Source organism: Lepidochelys olivacea (genome assembly GCF_965140295.1).
Source record: "Lepidochelys olivacea isolate rLepOli2 genome assembly, chromosome: 1".
NCBI lineage: Eukaryota > Metazoa > Chordata > Testudines > Cheloniidae > Lepidochelys > Lepidochelys olivacea.
The window spans coordinates 243029589-243055274 of NC_140411.1; the positions used below are offsets into that span (position 1 = coordinate 243029589).

At 43.0% G+C, this 25686-nt stretch overlaps 1 protein-coding gene across 1 annotated transcript in view; it reads right to left on the reverse strand.

Annotated features, from left to right (window-relative positions):
- Positions 1-25686, reverse strand: part of ADIPOR2 (adiponectin receptor 2) — a 64614-nt gene that overhangs the window by 37714 nt on the left and 1214 nt on the right. The gene's annotated exons all lie outside the window — the stretch shown is intronic.

The window sequence follows — 25686 nt, forward strand, 5'->3', positions numbered from 1 at the left end:
ACATTAGGCTTCTTGGGAAATCTCCCTTTCTTACAGTAGCACTCCCTTTCTGAAGCCAGTAGTAGTAACTGTCTTTCCATTAGGGTTTAAGGCAGCCAGTGGTGTTTTTACCACCACGTCCTATAGACCTGTTAGACAAAAACAATGGCATGAGTGCCTGCTGCCATATTTACAGTAGCACACCCACACTTACTACCATCAATGGAACTGTACCAGTACTAGAGCAAGAGTGGGCTACATCTTCACAAAAGAATCTAGTAAGTGGCATGTCTTCTGTCATGGCCAATCTAAGACTGAGTCGTTGCTCCTTTCTGGTCCCCAAGACTCATTTTCTATCCCCTCAAGATTGTTAAGAGCCATTCCTGAAGTGAATTTACACTCCTGTGCTTTGCAAATAAATTTTGGGAAACTCGCATTCATGGTGTTAAAGTAGTGGGAAATTTCTTGATTCAAATTAACTGACTCCTAGCCTTCCCTCATTCTGGGAGTATTATCTGGTAGTAGTTGCTCATCTTCTACAACACCAACTTTGTGCTAGACACTTCAAGATCCAGTGCAACAGGAAGGAGCATAATCAGTGATTGGTCAGTTAGGAATGCTAGAAGACATCATCATTTAAATAATTCTGAGATCCATGAGTTGAGAGAGAGAGAGAGAGAGATCTTCATTTTATGCAAGACAATCTATTGAAGGTATATATCTACTACTAATCACTACAGTAGCATCTAAGCACTAAACACACAGTTACAAATCACAAGCAGATATAGGGCTGGTCTACCCTACCATGGTAAATCAATCTAACTTACGCAACTTCAGTTACATGAATAACGTAACTGAAGTCAAACGTAGTTAGATCCACTTACCGCGGTGGCTACACTGAACTGTGTCGACGGGAGAGTGTCTCCCATTGACTTCCCTTATGTTTCCCAGGGAGGTGGAATGCACAAATACACAAATCTTCACCAGACCCACTAAATCAACACTCTCTGCATTGATTGCAGCAGTGCCGATCTACTGGTAAGCGTAGACATGCCCACAGTAAGAATCAATTGGTTAGACAGAAGTTGTCCAATAAAAGACAATACCTCACCCACCTTGTGTCTCTAATATCCTGGGACCAACACTGCTACAATACTGCATTCTACATTAGTTTGTAAGTTACAAGCAAAAACAACTACATAAACAATAACCTTAAGGTTGCAAAGACACAGGTGTGTTAGGAAATGACAGAATCAAAAGACTGCCTGAACAAGCTAGGAAAATGGGGTCTAGATTAAATTACCATAAAGTGAGTGCACAACTGGTTGAAAAACTATATTTTAAGAGGTTTCAGAGTATTTTAAGAGTATTTAACAATGGTGTTTTGCTGTCAAACTACAAGGACACATCAAGTGATGTCTTTCACAGGTCTGTCGTGGGTCCAGTACTACCCAAAGTTTGCATTAAGGCAGGGGTGGGCAAACTTTTTGGCCCGGGGGCCACATCTGGGAATAGAAATTGAATGGCAGGCCATGAATGCTCACACAATTGGGGTTGGGGGTGCAGACTCCGGGATGGGGTTGGGGGATGAGGAATTTGGAGTATAGGAGGGTGCTCTGAGCTGGGAACGAAGGGTTCAGAGGGCATGAGGGGGATCAGGGCTGGGGCAGGGGTTGGGGTACAGGCTCCAGCTGGGGTACAGGCTCTGGGGTGAGGCTGGAGATGAGAGATTTGGGGGTGCAGGAGGGTGCTCTGGACTGAGATAGAGGGATTTGGAGGGTGGGAGTGGGATCAGGGCTGGGGCATGGGAAGAGACTCAGGGGTGCAGACTCCGGGTGGTGACTACCTCAAGCGGCTCTGGGAAGCAGCAGCATCTCTCTTCTCCCACTCCTGTGCATTGAAGCATCAAAGGGGGGCGATTGGAGCATGCAGGAGCCGGATGGGGGCCATGCCGCGGCTTCCAGGACCCACATGGAGCGGCCCCTGACCCTGCTCCCCAGCTGAAATGCCGGAGTGCTGGAGCAGGGCAAGCCCCAGACCCCGCTCCTCAGCAGGAGCTCAAGGGCCAGCTTAAAATGGCTGGCAGGCCAGATCCGGCCTATGGGCCGCAGTTTGCGCACCCCTGCATTAAGGAATTGAATGATGTTATAGAGTACACTTATAAAATCTGCAGTTGATAAAGTGAAAAGGTTTGCAAGCACTTTGGAGGATTGGATTAGAATTCAAAATTATCTTGACAAATTGGAAAACTGGTCTGAAATCAGCAAGATGCAAGTCAGTTAAAAACAATGCAAAGTACTACACTTAGGAAGGGGAAAAACAAAATGCACAACTACAAAAAGGGGAATTACTGGCAAGCCAGTATACTGCTGAAATGGATCTGGGCTTATGGAAGATCACAAACTGAAGGAGTCAACAGAGTGATGCTGCCACAAAAAAGTCAAGTTTCATTCTGGGATGTATTAATATGGAGTGTCACATGTAAGAAATGGGAGGAAACTGTTCCGTTCTACTCAGCACTGGTGAGGCCTCAGCTGGAGTAGTGTGTCCAGTTTTGGGCACCAGACTTTAAGAAGAATTTGAACAAACTGGAGAGTCCAGAGGACAGAAACAAAAATGGAGAGGTTTAGAAAATATGATTATGAGGAAAGGTTGAAAGAACTGGAGATGTTTAGTGTAAAGAAGTGAAGACTGAAGGAACATAAGTCTTCAAGTACGTAAAAAGTTAGAAGATAATTAATCACTGTCCTCTTTATATGTTCACCAAGGGTAGGATAAGTAGTAATCAGCTTTAGTTTGCAGTAAGGGAAATTTAGGTTAGATATTTGGAAAAAAAGTTTCTAAATATAAAGGATAGCAGCACTGGAACAGGTTTCTTAGGGAGACTGTAGAATATTTGGAGATTTAAGAGCGAGTTAGACAAACACTTGTCAGGGATGGTCTCTGTATACTCAATCCTGCCTCAGCACAGGGGAATGGACTAGATGACCCTCTTGAAGTCCCTTTCAGTCCTACATTTCTATGATTTTATGTCCACAATAAAGTTTCAAAAGATTAGGTACAAGAGGTTCCCATACTCTCATCTTTGTAGAGCTGGTTATATGGTGCTTATTACCCTTTTGTAGGTAAGAAACAGAACAGATAAAGGAAGAGCAAAAACAGACTGATTAGATTAAAAACAGACTGACTAAAATCTATTGCAATAGAGACAGCTAAAAATTCACTTTCCTAATTGGACTTCTCCATGTGAGTAATTGCTAGTTGCCACATGAATATTTGATCACAAATGGGAAAAAGTGGGCTACAGTCATGAATAGGAAGGACAAATGAGTTTTATTAAGTTATGGTCCACACTATGAGTAGTTGAGAACCCCTAGAGCAGTGGTGGGGAACCTTTTTTCTATCAGGGGCATTGACCCACAGAGAAAAAAAAAACTGCGGGCCACACACAAATATAAAGCAAGGGTCTGATCCAAAGCCCATACCATTGACTACCCCGGTCTTTGGATCCAACGCTGTGATGCGGTTCTTGCTGTAAATCACCCCTACCATACCCTGGTGCTGTCATGTGGCTCTTCTGAGTTCCCCTGTTTGTCAGTACATTTCTGGGGGGTCCAGAGCCAACTGCAGGATCCCCGGGAGGGTGGGGCCTCCTCCCCAGAATGGACCAAGAGGGGCTGTCCTCTCCTGGCTCTGGGGTGGGCGGCCCAATGGCATAGCCAAGACAGGACACTTGGTTGGGACCCGACTTCGGGTGGGTGAGCAATGATGGTGGGGGGGGGTGACAGGAAGGATTGAGGCCACCTCCCCCTCAACCCCTCCAGCCAGCCTTGTGTGGGGGGCGGGAAGGGAAGAGGGGGGAGAAATGATGGACCCAGTAGTCTCAGCCAATTGGGGGGCCCCAGGTGCATACCCAGCTCCAAGAGGAGCCGCCGCTCTCCAGCAGCAACGGCTCCCGTCCCACTGCCCCACACCAGGCCTGGCTCCCCAAGGGAAAGGCCTACATTTTTTGAGCATTCCTCTGCTGCCACTGGGCCGCCTGCTTGCTTGCCCTACTCCCAGTGGCGGATTAGCCACTGGGCAAAGGGGGCGTGCCCAGGAGCCCCAGCCAATTGGGAGGCCTCCACCTGCTCTGACCCCCTGCACAGCGCTCCAGCCGGGGAATGGGGTCAGGGTACTGGTCTTGCCCCGACCCCTCTCCCCGGCTGGAGCGCTGGGCAGGCGGAGCAGGGCGAGCCCCGACCCTGCTCTGTGGGCTGGAGGAAATTAAGCAACGGGTCGGATCTGGCCTGCAGGACATATTTCTGTAGGGCAGGGGTGGGGAACCTATTTAAGTAACTGAAAAGTAAGCATGATCAGTAGCATCTGTTCAGTAGGTCCTAGTTAAAACATTGCCCCCTCTTTTTAGAGCATTAAAATGCACATGGTCACTGCCAAGCCTGACAGACACAGAAAGTAGGGAGATTATAAGTGTCTTATTAGAACACATAGAAACATCTTCCAAAAACCCAAGTGTCTTAACATTAGCAACAGGAGAGAACATGACTGTGAACAGACTGTAGAATTTAAGTTTAGAGCCTCCACAATGTTTTGCTGCATTCCTCATTGAAATTCCATTTAAAGAAAAAGGTTTGCAGTTGCCATGATACAACCACTGAGAGATAAACCCTTCTTAGTGACTTATTCAGAAACCATGGTGATAGCCACAATATAAGAACCTAGACAGAAACTAATGAGCTCCTGCTACAGTTAACCCAGCTTCAGAAAACTGTCTACAGTCAAAGAGCAACAAAAATGTGACCTCCAAAGATTAATTGGACCTTTTAAAACCCTGTCTATGCTAATATTTAGCCATGTTTATTACACAGTTAATGACATGCCAGGCTCTACTCATGGAATATAAAGACACAACATGGTTAATACTCCAGTAGTAACTATGGTAAGCTAACATGTCATCTTTGGCAGTAGTTTTACCCAATATATGGTTGCCTTCCTGTAACCAGGACACAATTATGCAGTATATTTCATACCCCTTAAGCAGTTTAACCAGACTTAAAATTTGTGGATGTAAGTATTCTGTCAAGTGTGGATGCAAGTATTCAGACAAAGGTGTTTATAATCAATATAGTTTATTCCCATACACTGGCACAAATAAGCTGTCACTACCTGGTCTCGGGCCCCCTCTTTGGGCAGATACCAGTCGACTGCAACTGGATCCAACTGCTGAATCCTACTTACTGCTAAGCCGCACTAAGTCTGGGTAGTGATCAATCACTGTTCCTAGCTCTGGGGAGGTCTTGGGCACACTCCCAGATGCAGACACTTGCATCCTTCTGTGGCTGTGTGGTCTCACAACCTGGCCACGTTAAGCCTGGACCCAGTGCCTCCTGAGCACCAGCTGCTTAGACACATTTCCTTTCAGAGTCCACCTGGCAGTGGGAGCTCTAGATTTCTAGTTAACCAATTGAGGAACAATGAAGGAGTGGTAGTAAAACAAGTAACACAGGCTTAAGCTTGCTCTATACTTAAAACTTAGGTTGATATAGCTATGGTGTGTAAGATCATACAAAAAGTCTGTGCTGTGTCCCCCCCCCCCCCCCGGGGAGGGGGAGAGGAAGAGGAGAGAGCACTGCCTGTGCTGTGTCTATCCCAGGGAGGAGGAGGGCGGGGGGGGGGGGGGGAGAGAGCACAGAGCTGTGGCTGCTGGAACGAAGTGATTGGTCACTCACCTGCACTGCCCCTTTGCCATCTGTGGCTACCGCGCTGCCCCATCCCGCCACGGAGCCATCGCTGGCCTTGCTACTCAGGAGCCTCCTGCTGTGCTGCACAGGCAAGAGCCCAGCCGGGGGCAGATCTGGGTGGGGGCTGATGTTGGGGTGTCCCCCTGCCCATCATGTGCCCAGGTAGGCAGAGTGTACCCCTAGCCCATGCCCTGTAGAGACACCCAAAAGCGGCCCTGTGTGTTGGGCGGAGGGGAGGAGAGAGAGCTCAAAACAAGCCTTTGGAGCTGCTCAGGCAGGAGAGGAGGCAGCTGCTGTTCTGGATACCTCCCTGCTGTCAGGATGTCACCCCACACCTTGGGTGAAATTTGCAGCAGGATGGAAGATGCTGCCCCTTCCCTGCACTGGTGGCTCGGACCCCTTTGTGAGTTCACCCGGTCCGGTCTGTGCTGCAAGTGGCTCATGCGGGGACCCAGACACTCATGTGCTATCTCGAGCGCCCTCTCCCCAACCCCATATGTGGGTGTCTTCCAGACCCCAGCAAACCCCTCACTAGTGCCACCCAGCCTGGGACAGAGGCTGGCTTCTTGCCCTCCATGTTTGTGCCCCTGCCCAGGGTACTGTCCCCTCCATGCACCTTGGTGGTGCATTCCCAGCCTATAGATAGATAATTTATTGGGCTACTAGCCCAAAACTTGCCCAGATTGGGCTACTTTAAGTGACTTTGGGCTATTAATACAGTAGAAATCTGGCAGCCACTTTTGCTTATTTCAGCCTTACAACCGCTTTGCTGGAATACCAGTATACTATATCAAGTAATTTACTGGCCCCATTCTTGCAAGGTCTCACCTGTTATGTTATCCATGGCCTGGTTATAATTTTTGGTACTGGTAGAACTATTTCAGTTTGGGTGAGGGAGAGTCATTTACCAAGCAGGCCAGGTCTACCCTAGGACTCTTTCTGGCATACCTGTATTGATCAGGGATGTGATTTGTGACCAACATTCCTGTACCAGCAAAAGGCTACTGTGCGGATGCAGCTTATACTGGCAGAATTTAGCATGAGCATACAAATCCACACTAGATCCAAGAGAGTGGAAGTTGAGCAATTAAGAAAGGAAGTGATTTTCAGTCTGCTTAAGTTTGTGGTGGTGTTGACGTTTAACTTCAATTACTAACTTTTGTAGCTGAAGTCTGAGCTCTTGTACCTTACATGAAGGGGCAAGATGGTTGAATCTTTACATCTAAGCCTCCCACCTAGATGTCCTACAGCAAAACCAGACTCTATTCTTAATACTTAAAAGTAAAAGCAAGCAAGAAAAAAAGCTTTTAAAAATCTTAAGTTTTCTTTTTACATTACAAAGGAAAAATGGTACAAGACCAATTGTTAAATTCTTTGGAGGTAACTTTTAACAATCTGGAACAAATGAAAACATGTCTATCTCCCACCCACCTCTCTGCCCCCAAATAAAGAGGCACATCTACAAAATAAAGAGCTCTGCCTCCAGTAAATGGTCAGTGTGTCCAAACAGCTGCTTATAACCTGCAAACTGTCAGCGGACACTGCTGGCTGAGCAATTCACAGCAGGCTGCCCAGGCAGACAATCAAGCACATTCAGAAGCATTCAGACCCAAAGAAAGGGAAAAACCACAGATCTGTCTACACTAAAAGTGCATCTAGCTGAGGGGACCCAGCTATATCATTACCCCAACCCCCCAGCAGATGGGCAAATTGTATGGCAAATTGGATCTTCAGAGTTTTGTTGGCATCTTATGTCAAAGATTAGTCAGTTTCAGAAAGCCTAAATTAATATCCTCTTTACAGTACAAATTGGAGGATTGTTGTAACAGTTTTACTGTGCTGTACACTGGACCCAACAGACTAAAGTTTTGTCACAGAACAAGTTAAAAATGGAAAACAGATGTTCCAGTTTCCCCCACACTGTCTCACCAATGTGCCTCAACCCGGGCCTATGGAAACTTACTCTAGAGCAGGGATCTCACACTCAAACCACCGTGAGGGCCACATGAGGACTAGTACATTGGCCCGAGGGCCGCATCACTGACACTTCATATGAAGATACAAAAGCCCACACCCCCCGTGCCCCTGGCCCTGCCCCCACTTCACCCCTTCCAAGAGGCCTTGCCCTCCCCTGCCCCCATTCCAACCCCTTCCCCAAAGTCCCCATCCCAACTCTGCCCCCTCCCTGCCCCTATTCCAATCCCTTCCCCAAATCCCCACCCCTGCCCCGCCTCTTCTCTGCCTTCTCCCCTGAGCACGCAGCTCCCCACTCCTCCCCCCTGGAAAGCGCTAAGCACTGCCAAACAACTGTTTGGCAGCAGGAAGTGCCTGGAGGTAGGCAGAGGAGCAGGGACGTGGCATGCTGGGGGAGAGGAGGGGCAGCAGGTGAGGGGAGCTTGGTGGCTGCAGGAAATAACTCTGCGGGCTGGCTGCATGTTTGAGACCCCTGCTCTAGAGCAAGAGGAAAGTTCAGTCTCCACCTTTGACTCCCTTTTGATAGTAGTTGAGGTAACTAGTTGTGATGCTCTCCTCTGGTAATCTAGAACTGTAAGCCAGTGTGTTACCCCTCTGCCTGAACAAGAGTGAGCTTTGCTAGAGATTAGACTGACGGTCAGCTCCCTGCCACACCAGTCTGTCGAGTTCACCAGAAAAAACTCGAAGATTCCACCAGTCTTAAACTGGTTGCCAGCAAGCTAAGTGAACCTGAGTTCCCCAGAGACATCTCACTGGATACTCTCAGAAATTATTAAATTTGATGCCTCCAAAGAGACAGAGCACAGACCAGCCTTTTAGATTAGCAGAAGACTCACCCTTTACTTCAACATAACAGCACTAACACAGTTTACAGTAAAATGGAGAATAAGTTTATTAACAAAGGACGGAATAGGTTACAAAAAAACAAATATTACATGCTTTCTTGTGCCTAAAAGTGAATTCTAACAAGCTAGATCTTTGACTGAAAACAGTTTTTCACTAATAGCAAGCGATCAACAGCTCCTGCCCTTCAGGCCAAAAGGATCCATGATTCAGAGGGTGCTGTTAACTATTTCCTCTAAGTGATGGATAACTAAGGGGTTCTCTTCCTCTTTTTGTAGTCCAGCACCAGTTGGGGCGGGGGGTGGGGAGAAGAAATCAGGTTTATATACATATACATACACACACACACACATACACACACACACAAACATGTGTGTGTGTGTGTGTGTGTGTGTGTGTGTGTGTGTGTGTGTGTGTGTGTGTGTGTGTGTGTGTGTGTGTGTGTGTGTGTGTGTGTGTATAAGAAAAGTTTTGTAAATGAGTTACAATGGTTCATGGATTAGGGACCCAATCTTATGGGGTTCCAGGAGATTCCGTATGGATTATTTAGGTTAATCTTTCTAGACTGAGCAATGAGTCCCATTGGGTAGATAGAACAGGGGTCTCAAACATGCAGCCCGTGAGGTTATTTCCTGCAGGCTGCCAAGCTCCCTTCCACCTCGCTCTCCCTCCCCACAGCATGCCGCATCCCTGTTCTTCTGCCTGCCTCCAGGCGCTTCCCACCACCAAACAGCTGTTTGGCAGCACTTCACACTTTCCAGGAGGGAGGGGGGAGGAGCACGGAGCCACATGCTCAGGGGAGGAGGCAGAGAAGAGTCAGGGCAGGGATTCGGGGAAGGGGTCAGAATAGGGGCAGGGAGGGGGCACAGCTGGGGTGTGAAGAGGCAGGGCAGTAGCGGGGCCTGATGGAAGGGGTGGAGTGGGTGCAGGGCCGGGGGCAGCAGGGGCGGGGGTGTCAGTGATGCGGCCCTCAGGCCAATGTACTAGTCCTTATGTGGCCCTCGTGGTGATTCGAGTTTGAAATCCCTGGTCTAGAAGATACCATCAGAGATGCTTAGGTTTGCAGTTCTCAAACTGGATTTGTCTCCCCAGAGGTAACATGCTTATTAACAGCAAAAATGTTCTTAAATAAATAGAGAGGTGAGAAATAAGACCTCTCAACCCTATTGTCCCTCTGCAAATTTGTGTATACTGAGTCAATCCCTTACCTCTCTAAAAGTGCAGTTTCAAAAAGTTCAACAATAGAAGATTGTTGGGGATGGAATCGATCTGGACAAGGAGAAGAAATCTGGAGATAAATGTGAGAAGGGAGGGACACATGCTTGTTTTGTTAAAATATTATATGTTTGCTGTTGAAGAAAAAAAATAGTATTTAATGCTGTTTTAGTTAAATAAAACAATTTAAATGTCTGTCTGGTGATATTTATGAAGTCATTGGGAGGTGAACTATCTGCTTCAATTACCTTTGGTAAATCAGATAACCAAACAATCATTCATTTTCTGATATAGCTGTAAAACTAATCTGAAAAGTTTTCAAAATAAATCACTGTTTAAAAATGTAGTGTGTACCTTCTAAAAATGAAACCTACATCTATCTCCGAGTTGTGAAGAATATGTATTAAGGTTATAACAACCAACAAGAATGCACTTTTATGTAGAAAACCATGATTAAAACAGTCTTCCTGACTAGTGATTTGAATCATGATTCAAATCTATTTGATTTAAATCAAATCCACCCTGAAATGAACCTCAGAAGAATTCTCAGAAGAGGGGCCTCCCTGAACTAAAGCAGCCTGTAAATGTACAGGAGCAGAAGAAATGGCCCAAGTTGTTATCCATTATAGAGGAGAAACTCTGCCAGCAGGGTTCTCTCATGAAAGGTGGATCCCAGCTTTCTGAACTGAACATGTGGGTGAGAAATGTTAGTTACTAGACAGGAAAGTAACTTGTTAATAAGTATAGTCTAAAGATTACATTTTATTTTTTCTTTTACCTGTAACCCTATGTTTCTAAACCCTTGTATTTGAATCTCTATTTCTACCTTTAGGTCTGCTAAATAAACTACAAACTGGTTTTACCACAGACCGGTCTAAATGCTTTATGCTAAGGAGAGTGTTGAACTGAGGTGAAACCAGTGAACGAGGGTGCATTGCTTCCATGCAGGCAGAGGTTTGGTGTACATTGCATGCGTCATAAGATAAATGACTGAGGGCTATACTATACTTTTGCTAAATTTTGCAAAACGTGGATTAGAACAAAGGCAAAGTTTTCAATGAACAAACTACCTAGACAGTCAGACAACCCCGTGACCCATGTACAGACAAGCAGTTGTAGCTAAGGGAACTGGATCTGGAGCAACACTGTGACTCAAGCACTGATAATAGTTGTTTATGTATTAAAACATACTTCACAATTATTTCATAATGAAGAAACAGTTGATTTGTACTTGCTCAGTTTTGTTTTTCAGATGGGGGTTGTTTCCTGGATGATTTATGTTGTAATAATGAGGAAGATTATATGTAACTGTGGAATTACTGGTTACCACTCTAGAGTTAAGGTTGAGTCAGAAGTTTTCAGTTCAACATGAGTTTTAAACTTTTATTTTAAAAGAGTCTCAATAAAATGGCAAAAAAAGACACACAATGTCAGTTTTCAGTATTTGAATTTTTCATGCCAATGCAAACTGATTTGATACAGAAAATATAAGTGTTCAGCAAAGCTACCAAAAAAAAAAAAAAAAGAGTTCCAAAATGGGTTGCCTCAACTGTTTTCAGACATTCTTTGCCAAGAAACTAAAGCACTCTGGGATATGTTCTGTGCCAATTAATAAAATAGTAGTTCTACATTAGGTCCTATTTCTTTGTGTCATGGTTTTTCACTTTTTTGCCATAAAAAAAATGTAACAAGTCAAACTATACTGAGTGAAACAGTAATGCTGGAACAGCTGCTCAAGAAAAAAAAACTCAATCTGGGAGGTATATGTAAGTGAGAGGACTTCCCCATCAAATATATCTGTAGCCTAAGGGAAGTTCCCTGAACTTGGAAAGAGACTGATTTCAACCCTTATCTTTACTAACTAGATTATAATCCAATGTACCTCACTACTATTATTGACAAAGGCCATGAACTCCAACTCAGAAGGTGGTCTAACTTTATAAGTGAACTGGCACCTCATAGATATATTATGCCAGGTCTCTGCAGAGAAAGTAAAGTTTAGAACTCAGGACTCTGATATGGCAGGGTCAAACCTTAGCTACTCAGTCACACTACTTTTCAGACAGTACTGTAGTTGGGATAACCAAAGCACATTCAATCTAAGACACTTCTACTCTTGGCTTTGTGGGAAGCCAGGATTCCTAATCTCCACTAGGATACTGCTGTCCAGTTGTGTAATCCCACCAGGAAAGCATGGGTCAAGACATCTTATAGAGACTGACTAAACAGAGGCTAGCAATTACTTCTACTGTTTTTAAGATCTGAACTGGGAGTCTGAAAATCCAGTTCCAACCCCTGTTGACTCACTGAGAGGGTAGTATGGTTGCATGCAACATACTGTGTGAATGAATAAATCTGTTTTTAATAAGACACCATGGGAAAAAACAAGGACACAATTATCTATAAATTATAGCATGACACTCAAATACAGGTATCTCATGTGTCAGTCACTGTCATCATCTCCTCCCCCAACGTGACTTTGTACCACAGTGGATAGGTCAACATCAAACCCAACTCAAAAAAAATAGGAAATAAACCTTAGTGACAGCTAAAATTGAATCAGGATGCACCCTACCAACTCAAAACATTACACAGAGCAATGTTTCGCAATCTTTGATACCAGAGACCTGCTTGCTGCATTCCTAAACTCTGTCAGGGAGATCTCAGAGACCAGCACCAATCCACAGACTGGTCATTTTAAAAAAAAAAAAAAAAAACCACCCACACACACTGGCCTAGAGCACTCCCACACTTCATAAGGCTTTCACTGCAACCTCCAATAGATACCAAAAAGCAATATGCACACCAACTCACACTAGCACAAGAGTTTACTGATAAGCTCAATACTGGTAAGGCAAAACAACTTCCTAAATATATGCAATGTATGACAGTCAGATTTGAGGAATATGAGGCATGCATTGCTTTTTGTGATCTGTTGGAGGTCAAAGTGAAGGGTTCTAGAGCAGAGGTTCTCAACCTTTTGTCTCTGAGGCCCTGCTCAACATGCTATAAAAACTCCAGGGCCCAGCGGGGAGGAGGGGGAGAGGGGCAGGGGCCTGGGAGAGTTGGAACAGATGTGACAAGAGATCACTAAAAACACAAATAATGTAGTAGTTTGATAAGTACCAGCCACATCTCTATCTGAAGTTCATACAATAGGTTTCTCACTCCAGCAGTCTGGCAACTGAAGATGGAAAGCCTCTGTACTCTCAGTATTCCAAAAATTCAGCTGGACTTGTTATCACTATACTGAAGGGAGAACGAAACCTTTAAGCCAAGTTGTCTGTCCTTCATGCTATTCACCAAAAGAGCCTGTGACTTTGCCTATGTTCTAAGCAAAAGACTCAGCTGACTGCCCAACTGATTTTATTCTTCTCTCAAGAAAAACTAGTAGAAGGCACTTCCTGTGACTATCCTATACCACTAAAATGTAGGAAATAATCACATATGGTACAGAGGAATGGACAGCTGTTCTGTATTATTTAATTAATTCTTATATCTACTGGACATGGATCAAGCAAATGAGTCAAATTTTACATTGCTGCAGGATGAACTACTAAACAAAGAACCATCCAGAAAACGACTATGTAACAGCTATGTTCTAGCTTCAAAATGGATATTTCTGTTGAGTCATGCAAAGTTTGTAGCCAAAGAACCACTCCACAAAGGGGTCCACCAAAAGTAACTTGCAGAAGTAGGCTCCTTATCAGAGCTAAGACAGCTGTTGTTGAAAATGGCCCAACAGGTCTTTCATAAAATGCTATAGCACAAGAGGTTCTGTACAAAGATACTGGAATATTCCAGGCAAACTTCTCTGAAACCATAAAGGACAGGCCTTATTTTCTCATTAAATGATAAGGGACAACTTGTATGCTGACTGGACATTTCAAATCTTCCAAAAACTTCCCTTTCTGACTGGCCATGTCAGCTTTGCTAACAGGAGGAACCAAGCAACGCTAACAAAAAAAAAAAAGTGTACAAAATGCCCTGTGTTGTTCAACACATTGCTCCCTGAAATCAGAACATCTGGATAAGAGACAGAGCGACTGCTGCTGCCTAGCCAGCAAGAACACCTTGTTCCTGACTAGCACCTTATTCATTGTCTTTTAAGAGACTAAAAACAGCGCTATCATAATTCCCTCAGTCACCTAAAATCCTAAATGAACTCTCCCAAGAAACCAGCCATTGAGACTGTGAAGCTCATGAACTCACCTTTGTGCCAGTTCCAACTGATGCTTATAAAAGTTATTTCGCTACTTATTTACCCAAGTGATGACTTATTTTGTTAGCAGAATTTAGCTTACTGTATGTACCTGAATTAAAAGCCTTTAAATGACTACAACATGTGACGTGTACCTACGTTTTACTAACAAGTAAAGTCTTAGTTGTCTAGGAGTTATATTAAATCAGTAAGTAATTGAGAGCACTGAATCTGCAGGAACTACTTACACTAAGCATAGTACTACTTGTCAGGAGAAAATGTGCTTCCCTACAGCAAAAGTTAGTTGCAAGAAACCCTGAGTGTTTCAAAGAGTTCAGTCTAAAAAATAAATAAAATCACACAGACTGTGGTCAAGAGAATTGATGGCTTTTTAGACAGATGGGAAGAAGTTTTAAATTGGCTCATAAGCTAAAGGATTTTACCACTGTTTCACTGAAGTGGCATAAGAGTTTACTGAACTGATGGAATTGCAGAGAAATTTAAATATCAAAATAATGATTGGCATATTAAACTTTGGAATTAATGTAGGACATTTGTGTGTGTACAAGAGGCAAAACTTAGCTATGAGAAACACCTGGGCAAGGCAATTTTGACATTGATATTTAAGTAACTTGACTATATTTCTAAATGCTACTTCAGAATTGTTTCAACTGACATGAGCAATCTAATAATTCCAGTGGAGACAAGCTTGACTGGAAGTAAATAAGGATGCATATTTAAGGATCCATAGTTCCATATTAATACCAAAATCACCTGGCTCAGACTAGTCAGCATAAAACTAGGATAGAAGTTTGTCTTTGTAACAAGACAAAACCTTGAATTAATTGAATTGCAATAACCAATGTTGAGTTCAATTTGACATTCTCACATCTTTATTTTGCTCTCTGAATTTCCCATTGTCTTCAAAACTATTTTAGCTAATAACCCTCAAAATTCATAATAATTCTCTAGTCTATACTTTAGCCAAGGAACAAAGATCCAAAGAACAGCAAGAAACCGAGTAGAGATAACTGGTTAAATTTAACCTCTCTCTCACAGCTCCAGTACACTGCAACGTGTTCTACGTACAGTAACTCCTTGCTTAACGTTGTAGTTATGTTCCTGAAAAATGCGACTTTAAGCAAAACAATGTTAAGCAAATCCAATTTCCCCATAAAGAATTAATGTAAACAGGGCGGGTTAGGTTCCAGAGAAATGTTTTTCACCAGATCAAAAAAAAAAAAAAAACCACGAGGGAGAGACACAGTATAAGTTTTAAACAAACAATTTAAGACTGTACATAGCAATGATGATTGTGAAGCTTGGTTGAGGTGGTGAAGTCAGAGGGTGGGATATTTCCCAGGGAATGCCTTACTGCTAAATGATGAACTAGCATTTGGCTGAGCCCTCAAGGGTTAACACATTGTGATAGACACACATCCTGTGTGAGAGAGATGTGCATTGTCCCTTTAAGTACGCTGACCCCACTAAGTACATTGCCTTTTTAAACAGATCAGAAAGTTGAGAGAGCAGCTGCGGTCCCTTCCCTCCATCCTGAGCCCTGTCGTGTCTCCCCCCCGCTCTATGGATGGGATAAGCAGGGGGGAAGAAGCAGGGGGACACCATGACATTAGCACCCCTCTTCCCTGCCCCCTCCCCCCCCCCACATAGCAAGCAGAAGTCTCCTGGGAGCAGCTCCAAGTCAGGAGCAGCACATGGCAGTGGTGGGGGAAGGACAGCTGAACTGTTGGCAAATTGATAGCCTGCTGGGTGGCTGCTGCATAGGGAACTTAAGGGAGCGAGGAGCTGATAGGGGGCTGCCGGTCCACCCTGGTTCCAAGCCCCCCCCCCACCACCTCCCCAGCTAGCTGCAACAGGCTGCTCTTCCTGCAAGCAGTGGACAAAGCAGGTGGCTACCAAACATTATAAGGGAACATTGCGCAACTTTAAATGAGCATGTTCCCTAATTGATCAGCAACATAACAATGAAACAACATTAACCAGGATGCTAAAGTGAGGAGTTACTGTAATCCAAGCCCAAGAACTCCACCAAACCAAGAGAACAAGATGGTATTTAAAGCATTAGAAGCTTGGTATGATCCAGTACATTCATGGATTACATATGATATGCAGTTTGCACCTGAAGCAACCCACCATGAAGTGCATTGCAGTAGTAGACCTACATGTCAAAAACATGCATCAGTTACCAGTTCAAACAAGCTAAACAATTGGTTCAGAGAGTGACAAAAAAGTTAAACTCAAATTTCTTAGCCACCAGCCTTCTTGCTCCAGCAACTAGATAACTTTCCTTTTCAGACTGTAACCTGCAAATATTCTTGAGATAAAAGCCAATCTTCGCCATGCCCACATTTTTCATGTACTGGTTTTCTGAAGTAACTCCACTTTCAGATTGGAAGGCTTAGATCTAGGAAGTTTTACTAATACTCTAATCCAACAGGCACTAACAAAAGGAATCTACTGATTAGATTCAAATGTGTTAATGCATATTAATTCTACAGAACCCAAGAGCTACCTAAGGAGTGCAAGGGCTTCTTTTCCTGCTCCCTAGATTTAAAGCTTCCACGTTCATTGACTGTTCCACAGAAGGCAGCATGAATTCTAACAAAAGGCTTTGACTTAGCTGTACAGATCTTCATTACTGGAAACTGTGCCCTAAGCCCCACTGCAACACTCCAAAGAATTCATGTAGATGAATCTAAACAGCACAAACACATACTCCTTCAGCAAAATCAGCAGGATTACAAGTGACATCAAAGTTTAGCAAGCCAGGGTGCGTCCCATAATGCCCTCATATATCACATCACTTATCTGCTAGCCAATTATATGAATGTGCACATTTGAACAAACAATTAAAACATCAGGTCTCAGTTTAGACCTTGCAGTTCACATATAACAGTATTTTATTTGTGCAAGAAGCAGATATCAATACATATAATAGTTGAACAAGAGAGTCAGTGTTACCCTATTGCTGCATTATACCAGGACAAAGAAAAACCATTCCACTCAGAGCAAGACAGACGCTATCATTCCCATCCTGTTTCAGGGGTCCTTTGCCTTATGTTTCACTACCTCTGGGTATCTGGCTCCACAAATGGCCTCATCTTTAAGCAAAGGGGAGCAGAACCCACAGTCCTCTGAAGGATAGGGAAAAATGACACCACAAGCAGAGAATCAGTGAAATGTTTCCCACCTGGGGAAAGCTTGATAGCTGAGCTTTGAAGACCAATGTCAAGTTTGATAGAGCTGATAAGCTAGAGAAGAGTACAAGTTAATTTGAAATGGATACCAGGGGAAAAATTTGGTGACAAAAGAAATTGCAAAAAATTGGTTTTACGAGTGGGGAAGACAGATTAATTTGGTATAGGTGAAAAAGAAATATACCCATGTCTGCATGAACAAGTATATATGGCTATATGTAAAAAGCAGCGCTGTTAATTTGCTGTTAACTCAAATGATCAACGCAAAATTAACTAGATTAAAAATAGTTGTGATTAATTGCTGTTTTAACTGCACTGTTAAATATATTTGAAAATGTAGAAAATTGATTTCAATTACAACACAGAATATAAAGTGTACAGTGCTCACTTTATATTTATTAAAAATATTTGCACTGTAAAAAGGAATAGTATTTGTCAATTCACCGTATCCAAATACTGTAATGGAATCTATCATGAAAACACAACTTACAAATGTAGGTTTTTTGTTACATAACTATACTCAAACACAAAACAATGTAAAACTTTAGAGCCTACAAGTCCATTCAGTCTTACTTCTTATTCAGCCAATTGCTAAAACAAACAAGTTTGTTTATATTTATGGGAGATAATGCTGCCCACTTCTTATTTACAATGTCACCAGAAAGTGAGAACAGGCGTTCACATGGGACTTTTGTAGCTGGCATTGCAAGGTATTTAGTGCATCTGGCATGTAAAGATTCATGTCCTTTCCTGCTTCAACCACCATTCCAGAGGACATGCTTCCATGCTGACGACGCTCATTAAAAAAATAATGTGTTAAATTTGTGACTGAACTCCTTGGGGAAGAATTGTATGTCTCCTGTTCTGTTTTACCCGCATTCTGCCATATATTTCATTTTATAGTAGTCTCGGATGATGACTCAGCACATGCTGTTCATTTTAAGAACATCTTCACTGCAGATTTGACAAAAGGCAAAGAAGGTACCAATGTCAGATTTCTAAAGATAGCTACAGCACTAGACCCAAGATTTAAGAATCTGAAGTGCCGTCCAAAATTTGAGAGGGACGAGATGTGGAGCATGCTTTCAGAAGTCTTAAAAAAGCAACACTGATGCGGAAACTACAGACCCCAAACCATCAAAAATGCTGGTGGCATCTGACTCAAAGGATGAAAATGAACATGCATCGGTCTAAACTGCTTTGGATTGTTATCGAGCAAAACCTGTCATCAGCATGGAAGCATGTCCTCTGGAATGGTGGTTGAAGCAGGAAAGGACATATGAATCTTTAGCGCATCTGACATGTAAATATCTTGTGACACCGGCTACAACAGTGCCATGTGCATGCCTGTTCTCACTGTCAGGTGACATTGTGAACAAGCAGGCAGCATTATATCCTGCAAATGTACACAAACTTGTTTTTTCAGCAAATGGCTGAAGAAATAGGACTGAGTGGACTTGTAGGCTCTAAAGTTTTACATTGTTTTGTGTTTGAGTGCAGTTATTTTTTGTACATAATTCTACATTTGTAAGTTCAAATTTTCACGATAAAGAGATTGCACTACAGTACTTGTATTAGGTGAATTGAAAAATACTATTTCTTTTGTTTTCTTTTACAGTTCAAATATTTGTAATCAGAAATATAAAGTGAGAATTGTACACTTTGTTTTCTGTGTTGTAATTGAAATTAATATATTTGAAAAGGTAGAAAACATCCACAAATATTTAAATAAATGGTATTTTTTTAATCACACGCTTCATTTTTTTAATCACGTGACAGCCCTAGTTTAAATGGGTTACCTTCATTCCCTCCACCCCAGATCTCAGCTCACATAGAAGAGCAGGAAGACACCCAAAAGGAGCGGAGTTTCCCCAGATACCTGAACACATGGTGGGCAGGGAGCCTGCAAAGAAGCAGGGCTCCTCCAGACGCCAGCACATATAGGGAAGGGGAAAATTCAGGTCTGACAGGCCCCACCACATCTAAATCCCCAACTCCCTCTGCTACTCACTGTTCTCCAACCCCCCCACCCACCCATCTTTTCCCCTCCCATTCCTCTTAATCCCTACCCCCTCCCCCGAGCCTTCTGACCCCTCTTCCCTCTCCTACCACTCATTCCCATAATGCACCCATTCCTTGCTGCAGACCCATACACCTCATCCCCTACTGCCATTCTTGTACAGCTCATCACGTCTCCTCTCCCAGTAAGCATTTCCATGTGTAATTTATTTTCTTTCTGAAGACAGTTTCAGCATCTGACTATTTTACTGTACTCATAACATTTCTCCAAAATTAAAAAACAAAACTACACAGTGACAGGCTGCTTTTTCCCAAAAATGTTTTCAGTTCATTCTCAGTATTCTGCCCAGGGTGAATCTCAAACTTCAAGTTGCAGGCTCGGAAAGGTGTCCCATTCATCTCAATGAGATGTTCTTAGCTGATAGAGAATACCCCCCATGGTGATTAAAATAGCTTGAAACAATAGCTACAAAACAAGTGACATGAGTGAATCACTTCAATAGGTGTTCCCTTTTCCCCATGCTGGAATTTTTGATGTGTCAAGCACATCTGTTCTCAGCTCCTGACCCCAGTCTCAGCTGTGTTCTTGGTGCTTGCCTTTTCTAAGCTCCCCAGAGAGGGGCAGGGTTTACCCAGATCCTGGCTCACATGGGATGGGAGTTGGGGAGAAGGGCTCAGACACCAACAGAAAGGCAAGCCCCTCCCAGACCCTGGCTCACATGAGGGGAGCAGGGAAGAGAATCACATCCCCAAAGATGGGCAAGATCCCAACACCCACACGGGGGAGGGACCAGGGCTCAGGAACCACTCGTGGGACAGATCCCAGCTCACATAGGGGGTAGGTAGAGGGATTCAGACCCTCCAGATAGGCAAGCCCCCGTAAGACCTGGCTCACTTGAAGAGGAAAAGGGGGGGTTACACCCCTACAGATGAGCTGGGGCCACTAGATTAAGGCACACAAACAGGAGAGGAATGTGAGACCTGACAAGCACTCCCGGCCCCCCATCACTCACTCCCATGTCCCTTCCCAGTGTCCCATCTCCTTACTCCCCAACCCCTCTCTCCCTATTCCCACCTATTCTTCCACCCTTAATCACCTTTTCCTCTCAGTATTTCCTTGTCTAGTTTATTTTATTTTAAAAAAATAGTTTGTGCCCTCTGAATGTTCAGTTGTGCTCAGATTACATCTGACCAAAATAAAAATCTCCTTTTGATAGAGGCAGCATGCCTGTTTGGGGCAACATGCCTGTTTTTTTTTATTTCAGATTTCTGCCCTGGGGATTTCTGCCTCAGTAGATGAGGCTTGGATTTAATGACCACAACATGTCTTTGAAGCCACTCAGGACCTGTGATGCAGAAGTAGTTATCCAGAGAGTTAGCCTCTTTGCACATGCTCAGTAGGCACAGAAATAACCATGAGGCTTATGATCAGCTTAATTGGAAAAGCATAATCTTTTTTAATTAAGATTTATATTTGATTTCCCTCAGAAGGTACACGTAATTTGGGGGTAACCATAAAGCATGGGACACCCTGGTGTGATTAGCTGAGCCCTGGTTTGATCTCAATCTGCGAGCAAAAAGAAGCTGCCAGAATCTCTGAACTTTAAGAAAAGCTGTCTTTCCCCCCAACCCACAGGCGTATCCCCTTAGTGAAATGGCCCCAAATTTAGATCACTAACAGACCCCACACCCTGCATGAGACACACTACATTTCAAAGCAATTCAAATAAACATGCAGATTTTATAGCACTTAGAGACAAGCTTTAAACAGAAAGCTTTCGCTCTGCTATAATTGTTTGTATTACAGTAACAGTCAGGTGCCAGGTACTTTTGGCCAGTACTCCAGCCGCTCCAAAGCCCTCTTTTTCCTTCTGTTAGCAGCGCCTGGTTTTATCTTCTGTTCTCAGAGGGCTTCATTAGCTCTGCTAATAGCGAGTTACAGCAAGTGTCACATTCCCAGAGGACTCCATTAAATTTCATGGCCAAAGCTGCGTACTGTAATGATACTGAAATCCATCCTAATGCAAGTTTTCCCTACATGGACATAACTTCACGCCAGGAACCCTGCACTGACCTATAGGTGTAAGGATGCGTTTCTGCAAGTACTCCTGCACTATAAGTCACATGACCCCCATAACCAGCCAGTCAGCATCTAAGTTTCCCCATCATTCAAGTGCTTTTATTTTGCTGAACGTTGTCTCAAACAGCTCTCAAAAAACTGGGAAGAGCCCGATGGACTGGAAAGAAAGAGGCTACTATTCCTCCATGAGGAACGTTTCATTACAGCAGCACACACAGACCCGTAATTGTGGAAAAGAGAAAAGGAACTCTTACAATGAATACACGCCACCATGCATACAACATCTTGTATCTAATCTGCTCATCTTTATTCCATGGCTGTCTCACCTCTATGCCAGATGTTGACTTGCTTAGTAGTGTTTGACTAGACACCAAGTCTAGAGTCCAACATTTAGACTGTGAAAAATTGTTTTTAGCCACTCCCTTCTTCCCCCATACAGTGATTTAGACGTTTCCATGCAGTGCTGGAAATTCAAACAAAACAGCACCATGTGTGCCAAGAAGGAGTAAAACTGACTAGTAAATTAAATCATTAAAACTGAAAACTAAAAATATGAGTTAAAAACAAACTTTTCCTTGCACACGTTAAGTATCAATGTTGAAAGTGCTCGTTGAAATTCCTGAGCTCCCTAACTCTGCCAGTACTCCCCTGTTTAAGTTCAGTGGTTCATCACCTCTCAAACCAAGGCCATATCTACACTACAGGGGCTGCAGCGGTACAGTGACAGGCTGCAGCTACACCCCTGTAGTGCCACAGAACAGATGCTTCCTACAACAGAAGGGTTTTTCCATCACTGTAGGTAATCCACCTCTAAGCGCCTGTAAGAATTATTCCACTGACCTAGCCACATACACACAGTGGATTACATCAGCACAGCTGTGGTGCTCAGGGATGTGACTTTTTCACACCCTGGAACGCTGTAGTTACATTGACCTAACTTTTAAGCATAGACCAGGCCAAAGTGAAAAGCAGCCTTAGCAAATGAAACTACTTTCCAGAAGGAAAAGGAGGACTGGTGGCGCCTTAGAGACTAACCAATTTATTTGAGCATAAGCTTTCGTGAGCTACAGCTCACTTCATCGGATGCATTCAATGAAGTGAGCCGTAGCTCAAGAAAGCTCATGCTCAAATAAATTGGTTAGTCTCTAAGGCGCCACCAGTCCTCCTTTTCTTTTTGCGACTACAGACTAACACGGCTGCTACTCTGAATACTTTCCAGAAGGCAGCCAGCAATACATCTCACACTGACCACAATCTTGCAATACAATAAATAGGTTTTTGCCATTTCACCTGTCCTCAAAGTAAACCTGGAGGTTTGTCCTGTTAGCCTGAACTGGGTTAAGTTAGGGCTTTTACTTCTACATCAGACAATTCAGATAGCTTGCCCAATAAGCATATATCTTGTAACATTTATGCTCCAGCTAGTTTTTGTGATTGATCTTCTGACATTAAAAATCACAAGTCTCAGATTCCAGATCGACCACACGGTTGCTGCCACGTGGAGGGTAGACACAACCCTTCCACACATCTTATTGCAAGGCTTTGAAGAGGTTCTCCTCTTGCTTCGAATAAACTATGCTCTGAAAATAGGATGCTGTGTACTGAACCCATGTGATCGGATAGCTAACAGAGGCTTCTATTATTCAAAAGTGAATGTGGTGGGGGGGGGGGGGATTGGGATTCTAGAAACTAGCCATTTCAACGAGTAAGAATGGGTGGCCAAAAGCAAAACTAATTTTGCCACCACACCCTTATTTTTTACAAACTGATTTTTTTTCATAAATCTTATTCATCAAGACCAATTAATTGCTTTAAAAAAAAAACAGAGCCACTAACCCACCATCCGGGCACAACCCCACCGAATCAGTGCGCCTGCTGAAAGCAAGGGGAAAATGTTTATAAAATTGAATTTGTTTTACTTCCAAAGCTCTATCAAAGAATGAAAAGATTTAAAGTGATACAGTCTTTCCCCCAAACACTTTCCCCAAAGGGTTTTTCATAACTGCTTCTCTCCTGTGTAGCAGGTTCTTTTCTCAGCTACCCACCGAAGGACTAAAGTCCAGACTCTCAAATCATAAATACATTAGCCTTTGAAAAATGACTTCTTTCCAATTGAAAATGTAAATTTTACTTAGACATTTGGTTCATTAAGTACATTACTTAATGCAAACCCTGAAGACTTGACCCACAAAATTTCTTTGTCTCCACACCAGAAAAATCTTGACAAACAGGGTCTCTGGAGAGGCAGAAGCAAGTCTATTCCTTTCATATATTTCACAGCAGGATTACACAACTACATAACCTTGAAATGGATTTTCAGAAATCTAGTAGTGTTCTAATACTTAGGGACACATGAATGTTGCAGTGTCTGAAACAGCAGCACAAGTGCTGGTCTGATGAGACCATCAGAGGGGCCTCATTTTTTATTTTGTAATCTGCTGGAATGAAGCAAGATCACTGAAAACTCACCACCTCAAATATTCAATTAAAGGTTCTCTATGGTCAGTTTTCACTAAGTCTTAGAGAAGACACTAGCATTATGAGCCCACTGCCAACTGTTGCTACTGATAACCACCCCTTCACTACCTGATCAATGGCAACTCAGGCACCTGTACAAAAGGCTTTTAAGGACTTCTTGTGATGTCTTGTCCTTTACACCCAGTGTACAGGGGTCATAGTGGGGGCAAGAATCTCACCCACAATTATTAAAATGCTAACGAGCATCAGTGTCTGCCCACACTAGAACCACCACCATTACTACTCATCATGGAACAGCACTGGTGAGAGAAGTTAGAAGAAAAATGGTCAAATTGTTTAGACAGGCCTTAAGACCTGATGAGGGTTAACTAAACTGTTTCAGCAGTGAGGATAGTTAATGTTCCAAGGGTGACCATGTAGTGATCCAGTGAGCCATAAACATTATTGGTGTACTAAAGAGGTAGGTTATTTTACAGTGAGAGGTTTTCAATTAGGAAAGCACCTTTATCATTGATGAGAACACACTTGATTAACAAATCAGATCATTAACAGAAAAACATTCACCATAAGAGTTGCTGCTATATCAGGTTTCAGAGTAACAGCTGTGTTAGTCTGTATTTGCAAAAAGAAAAGGAGTACTTGTGGCACCTTAGAGACTAACCAATTTATTTGAGCATAAGCTTTCGTGAGCTACAGCTCACTTCATCTGTAGCTCACGAAAGCTTATGCTCAAATAAATGGTTAGTCTCTAAAGTGCCACAAGTACTCCTTTTCTTTTTGCTGCTATATCAGTCTGCCATAAAACAATCCCTTCCCCTCCTCACCTCACATTTTAACTGCACTTAGGAAAGTTCAGTTTGATGGCCTGGACTGAGCTGGGATTGATAGTGGGACTGAGCCTTTCACCTCTACATGACTGGTTCAGATTCAGCCCAGCTCAATAGTTACCCTTCAGAGGCCAGATCAAATATTATGACATTTTACCATGCCTGAACTCTTGTCTACAATCTGATTTACTAACCTGGTTTAACAGGTTAGATTAGAATAAATAATATTCAACATATCAGCTATCACTGACATACTGCTAAACAGGACTGTCCTGTTCCACACTGACTACTAAGGTGATCTTTAGGCTGAATGCAGTTAACAGAACCATTGGCAAGTGTACAAATATGATAAAAAGTGTAAGGATGTAGACAAGGCCTAAATGAAATGACTTATCAATAAAATCCCTACAGAACATGTCCACACGACAAAACCATCATCACAACTGGCACTAACTGGAACCCCTGCTGGCCAAGTAACAAATAAGACAGGGTGACAAAGTTTCCTTCTCCCCAAAAAGTAGTCCTTCCAGACACAGTTGAAGCATGCAGAAAGGTGGTGTGGGGAAACTTATTCTGCTTTCTGCCTGTGCACCACCTGAAATCCCAGGAGGCAATTTCCAGTTGTCAATTCAGCACTTCTCAACACGAAAGTTAATAATTTTTCTGTTCTGAAGAATTGTATAGACTGTGTTTGGTAAGGGAGGAAAGTTGCACAGTACATAATTAAGAATTTCAAAGACTGATTTCTGTGGAGACCATAATTATTTTCCTCAGATGTTAAAGTGCTCTGACACTGAAGCCCCTCTACTTCCATACCCTATTGCAGTCAAACATGCCAAGTAAAGACTTCATTTCCGAGTCTTAAAAAGAGGATTATACCATAAGGACAACTTTAACAATTAGATCCTTGAAGAGAAAATTAGGTACTTACCTAAACACCTCCACAATTACACTAATAGGTGCAATTTTAAATAAGGAATAAATATGCAGAACAGTTTCTGAAATGACAAATGTGCATGGCAGTTTACAGATGCAAGGTGGCAAAAGTACATGTGTCAAAGAGATTATAATCTAACATTGAGTAATGGCTATATGTCAACAAATATTAAGC